At 39.4% G+C, this 6,467-nt stretch overlaps 1 long non-coding RNA gene across 1 annotated transcript; it reads right to left on the bottom strand.

Moving 5' to 3' along the window:
• Nucleotides 1-25: 25 nt before the first annotated feature.
• On the bottom strand, nucleotides 26-5,840 carry LOC117245631. The gene is made up of 4 exons (XR_004500518.1): nucleotides 5,760-5,840; nucleotides 4,423-4,558; nucleotides 3,587-3,727; nucleotides 26-198 (listed from the first exon to the last, which is right to left on the bottom strand). It is a non-coding gene; the product is annotated as an uncharacterized LOC117245631 (long non-coding RNA).
• Nucleotides 5,841-6,467: the final 627 nt, after the last annotated feature.

Here is a 6,467-nt window from a genome sequence, read left to right as displayed (position 1 = left end):
AAAGAAAAAAAAGCAGCATCCGCTGTTACCACAGGAATCTGAATACATTATATAGAACTTTATTAGCTGGGTCTCATTTCAACAGGAAAAACAAGTTGGAGAGAATCAAACCTCTGGGAACAAAATGATGTCACTTCTGTGCTGGCTTTTTCTCACTGACCATTTAGTTCTTGCTGATTGCATTTCTGGGAGGATTTCCTAGACAGAGAATATCTTCATCAGTGGCTGGTTAATATCAGATCTCATTGCAATCCAGCCTGTTTGAGACATTCCAGGTGACTCTGTGTATCAGATGTCACTGGAACTCTCCATACTCTTTTGTAGTGAATTCTATATATTCCATCAGCTTGGATCAGTTCATGGGGAGGAAAAAAACTCTAACAAACATTTAATATTTTTTGTTGGGGCCAGTCCTGTGAAGGAAGTGAAAGGTGTGATTTTGCTTTGCACCCCGGTTTTTGGGTGAGCATGCACAGTATGAAATTTCTATAAAAACAAACCAAGATACTTTTGCAGGCAGGAAAACATCCTCTCTCTCCGAAATCTATTCTGGAATAGATTTTCCCACCAGGGGTTCTGTGTTGTAAATATCCCTCCTGTAACAGGTGAGAACATGTTCACCATTCCCTAATGGAAACAAAGTCTCACCTGAGGCAAGTGCTCTGGGACAGTTCCTAAGGTCTCCTTGCAGTAGGTGCATAAAGCAGAGGCATACACAGGCTCACAGCTGGGTGCTTTTGGCTTTCTAGCCTAATGGACCCCTAATTCTTTGCAGCTGGAGTGACAAGACATGAGGACTGTAATCAGAGTCCAGGACATGACATGAATTAGTGTTTCTGGATTTTAAAGGCTGTCTGCACCAGCCTTGCTTCAAAATGCATCACCTGTATATTATCACTTATGTACATTTTCAAAGGTGTCTGACAGATTCTCAGCTTCCAGTTCAATATCAATCTACATAACAGCAGAAGCAGTCCTGAATAACCTGCACATACCCTTCAGGTGCACCACAGACTCCCTTATAGATATGTGTCTATGTAATATTTACATCCTTAATATACCTCAGTATAGTCAAGGGCAACTTTCCTGCAGTTAAAAATAAAATTGCTGCTATCAAATAAGAAGTGCAGTCACTCCTTAAAAGTTGAGAAGATTATCTCTGAAAAGCCTTTTCAAAAACTCTCTAGTCTGTTATTAACAACCTAAGAAAAGATCTCTTGAAAAATGGGATAATTTTCTGAATGTAAAGGACAATATAAAAAGATGTTGTTTATGGAAGTTTTAGACTAAACCAGGTTCTCTATTATTAAGCAACAGCTCATGTTGTGTGCTAGAGACTCTACATGCCTTTATGGCACTTCTACATATTAATTGTCCAATTTTATCAAAGTTGTTAATAATTTACTGATTACAAGCATTGGGATCTGAATAATATTTTCCTTCCCATTAAGTTTCTTTCCCAGGATTTTTTGACAGTTATATGGTCTCATCATTAATGTTATTTCTCATCACAGACCAAATTGAATATTCACATGAAAGATCAAAATCACTGTTATTTTGTCTTGTCACCATTTTCCCATATAGACTGTTAGCCCATCATATTTTTTATCACGTTTTACAGTAGTTGTTCCATTTATAGCATAACTTTTAGTCCAATTCATTATAAGACTAACATTTTGGAAGAGCATTTGAAAAAAAATCTTTATGAAATCACAGAGATTAATGTGAATCTGCCTCCCATTTCTTTTCCTTTAGTGCTTCCTGGTATCCTGAGAGTATTTCCTTACTTTCTAATTCAAATTTTTCTGGTTTTTATCATTCAGTCATCAAAGAGCTTTGAGAAGCCTTACTGCAGCTGGTGCTAGATTAAAGGATCACAGAGGAAAAGACTGTGATCTTAAAACTGAAAGCTGAAATTCACAAGATAGGAAAAAATTTTCTCTGTTCTTGATGTTTTGTTTTTTGATTTGCTGTTTACACCCATTAACAGAGATCCTCATGAAAATAAGAGGATAATTACTACCAGTCCTTCTAGAATACATCTTCCTTCTTTCCTTCCTTCCTGCCTTCCTTCCTTCCTGCCTTCCTTCCTGCCTGCCTGCCTTCCCCTGTATAGGCAGAGAAACAAAGATATTCAGAGTTTATAGACTTTGGGTGATGAGAAATGTTCAAAAAGCATACTATTTCTTTTACATTTTTTCTCCCCAAGCACTTCATTCCCCAAAAGTCCCATGTGACCTTGGTACAAGCCCATTAGACTTAGTCCATCTCATGCTGCCACACCAAAAATTGTATGACATCTGTGGTTATTATTTGTATCACATTGGCATCTGGAAGTATTAAGATTTTTAGAAACAGCAAGAGGCCAAGGAAGCGTTAAGGATCTAAATAGATGGGAGAGAAAAAGGTGACAAAAACCTTTCAGTGATAGGAAGCATAGTCAGTGAGAAATGAAATTAATTCCCAACAGAACACAAGGAATTTTTGGCAAAGTCAAGAATTCAACTTAGATGTCCTCTTTTCAAGTTCATTGTGTTGCTCTTTTCAAAGAAAAGAACAAATAAGCCTAAATATCTTGATTTTTCATCCCAAATATCTTATGTGTAAAGCTGATCTAGGATGTATTTCAGATAAGGTTGTACACTTAAATTGGCTGGTGTAATAAATTGAGCTATGCTCATGGAGAACATGGGACTTAAATTCAGCTACAAATAAGATGGGGTGGATTTGGAGAAAAGAAAAACATGAATAATAAAAATCTATGTACATTAAATTTTTTTTTTTGTGTCGTAACAGGTGTCTGCACATCTTGTGTCCAGCACAAAAGGATACTGGCTTATGCATTTCACAAGAAGTGGTAAAGGTGTTTGAGATGATGGTGTAATTTTACAAAACTCAAGAAATCACTGGATATCTGTAATTTGGAAGCATGCCAGTAAAGTGAGCTTAGATGAATGAAGCCTCACTTTTAAAAATTAAGATTTATCCAGTTATGAGAATTGAATGGCTACTTGCTCTTAGTCTGCTCCTGCCGTGGAAATCAATTGGATTTTGCCATGTCATATTGAAAAAACATAACTGACCCCTGAGACTTCATATTGAAATATGGCGATTTCCTACAGAAATGGAATAATTGTATTCATGACTGGCCAGGTAATTAGTTTTGAAATTGGTTTCAAAAATGTTGAAAAACACAGAAGTCAAACCATCCTGTGCTGGTCATCCCAAGCACAGAACTCTAGATGCAGATACAAGAGATTTTGTGCATGGAACTTAGTCTATAAATGTTTGATTTGGAATAAAATTTTATTTAGCTTTAGAAAAAACACCTCCTAAGTGATTAAAAGGACCAGTAAATATTTTAAAAGTATAGCAAATGCTGCAAAAAAATGCTACAAAATGATGAGTTACCAGTCCATTTGAAAGAAAAACAAGCAAACAAACAAACAAGAAATCAAATTAAGAGTGGTCTGATCTGTATATAAATATTAAGTTCTGCTTCAGAGGAAAAGTAAAAAACAGACGTAGTGGAAAGAAAAGGGTTTTTTTTCCAGAAACCAAGTAATGATAATTAGGAATTTGTTACCATCCGCAGTAAATTATGATGATAATCTTGTAGTTCCTTAGCATGAAACATTATTAAAGCACCTCTCCTGTGAAGACGTTGTTCTCCTGGAAGAAGAGAAGGCTCCAGAGAGATCCTGGAACCTTCAAGAGCCTGAAGGGGCTACAAGGGAAGTGGAGAGGAAATTTGAACAAGAGTGATAAGACAAGGCAACATGACTTCAACCTAAAAAGGGGCTGGTTTATGTCAGCCATTAGGGAGAAGTTCTTTATTGTGAGTCTGCTGAGGCATTGGCAGAGGTAGACCAGTTAAGTTGTGGATGCTTCATCCTTGAAAGTGCCCAAGGCCAGGTTGGATGGTGCTCTGAGCAGCCTGGGATAGTGGAAGGTGCTCCTGCCCATGGCAGGGAAGCTGGAAAGGAGATGATCTTTAATGTCCCTTCCTACCCAAAGCATTCTGTGATTTTTGATTAACCATGGACCTAAATTCTTACCAAAAGGAGAAAATGTTTCTTTCTGAGCCATACAAAGGTACAGAAGAGGTTTTTCACTTGTAAAAATTCAGAAAGACATAATTTTTAAATATTAACAAGCTGAAACTTGTGGATGTGTGTTTCATTGGCTTCCAGCCAAGCTGTCATTTGGCTCAGCAAAATGCTGTTTGGTTCAAATAACACTAAAGAAACAACTTTAAAGATTTTTTTATAAAGTTGACATTCTTGTTCAGCATCTGTAGATCTTTTCTTATGTCTGTTTCTCAGGAAAGGCCACAGGCTGGCCTGAAACACAACCCAGTAAGTCCTCAGAGAGAATTTCAGGGCTGAACTTACAAAGGAGATGCTTATTGCAAAATCCTACCTTTGGTCTGAGTTAGGCTGGCAGATGCTTGCTGAGCACTCCAGTTGCTCTTCTACCCAAAGCAGCAAGCGATAAGGGCAGTGCTGGCAGGGGTGATGGAAGCAGCACTTCTGCAGGTCATTTCAGTTCCATGTGGCTGAAATGAGAACAATGTGCCCAACAGGGTCATTTCTGACTGTGTATGGAGCTGCTGAGCTCTGAGCAGCTGAGTCCTTTCTGTGGAGATTGTGCCAGCCCCGAGTGGGCTACTGCATGCCTTTGGTGTGCTGGCCAATCCCATATTCCCGTGACAAGACATATTTTCTGGATCACTTATTAAATATAAAAGAGATATATCTGTGCTGATGTGGAACAGGACCTCTCCCCCAGCTCAGGTGCAAGTATTACTGTCATGGACTGCAATGATTTAGGGTAGTTGCTGGTCCCTGCAGTGGTCAATGGCAGTGCCACCGGACAACTCCCTGAAAATAGGATTCACCAGTTATACCAGCTGTATGGCCCAAAGATTTTGTCTTGGTTTTTGCCCATGTCTCCCCAGGCCAGATATCAGGACACCCATAAGATGATAAGGAAGACAACATCTACCTCTTACTCTGAAATTAAAACAACAGAGAGATCTTGTTTTAGTAATTACTATGACTTTCAGAGGCTTCAGCACTGTCCTGCTGATGTTTTCTGCTCAAGGCAGTGCTGTCATGAAAAGCTTACAAAATTTACATATTGTCTTTATAAGGGTCCAAAAGACTAAAGTCAAGTTTAGGGTCTCCTGCTCTCCTGATGCCACACTCAATGCTTCTGGGCATAACTACTTCAAGCTGAGGAGCAACGCACTGGGAGTAGCTTCAGGGATCAATTTTGGTATTTTACTGGATTATAACCTTTGGTAATATGTGAAGGCACCATTTCCTTATGGCTTTCCATAAAGCTGTGCTGCTATCTGCATATACAGAATGCAGCATTTTTCTTCCCTTCTCCATGGAAAGTGGAGAGACCTGGGACAGCCCTACAAAACACAGGGTCTAAGCACATTCTACTGGAGCTGAATTTGTTCATGGGACAAGAGCTTTACCCCCACCCACTGCTGATTTGCAAGCAGCTTGCTCTGCTACACTTACTGTGCTCTGGAACAGCTTCCTGGTTTAATTCCCCGTGGGTGTACTAACAGGGTCCCCCCAGTCCCCTCCCAGTCTCCTGCAGCTTCTGGATGACGGTTTTTTACAGTCCAGTAGCTACCTCTGTGCTTGATTTCCCAGCAGCTGAGGAATACAGCTATTTGAATTGGTTATGTAAAGAAAAAAAAATGAAAAGGAAGATTTTCTTCTGAATTATTCTCCTACCAGCCCCCGGTGAGAACTCAGTTTCTTTCTGAGCTTCACTCCTGCAGTCACAATGTACATGTTCAGCAGTCCCCAGGCAACAGCTTCAGAAAGAGAGTTCCTGGGTCTGGGCTTTTGAGGCACAGATAATATTTGCAGCATTTCCTTCATCTCCAGCTACAAGGAGGATGCTTGTGAGTCCAGCCTGGATCTGGGGTTTAACTCACTGAGGCTGGCACTCAGCACCTCATGTTGACTCAGAAGTAATGTTTTGGGTTTCTAGTAGGTCAGGACAAATAAGTCAGTGCCTTGTGCATATCCTGCAAACCCTGCAGGTTGTGTTAATGGTCAGACAGTAATGAAAGACACTGCTGGTGTTCTGGTTTGGTGTTTGCTGGGAAGAAAATTAAAAACTCCACAGCACTGGACCAAGACGAAAGCAAGAAATTATTTTGTATATAGGATGTCTGTGAAGAAAGAAACTTTGTAAATATGATACTGAGATAATAAAGCAATTGATATTACAGAAACTTTATTTTACAGAGCTGTGTGTGCATATTCTATTGCCTCTCTGCTCATATTGCCTCACTCAAGTCAGCTAGTTAGCTTATGAAATGTGAACTCTGAAAGCCCAAACCTGTTAAAACTGCATCCCATTGCCAAACAAAGCAAAAATCTTTCCACTTTGGAGTGAACCATATTCTGTGATCAACTAAATCTCTTTTCTGA

The sequence above is a fragment of the Parus major genome, chromosome Z (genome assembly GCF_001522545.3).
Source record: "Parus major isolate Abel chromosome Z, Parus_major1.1, whole genome shotgun sequence".
NCBI lineage: Eukaryota > Metazoa > Chordata > Aves > Passeriformes > Paridae > Parus > Parus major.
Note: the sequence above shows the minus strand (reverse complement) of the source record. Positions and strands in the feature narration are given on the sequence as shown.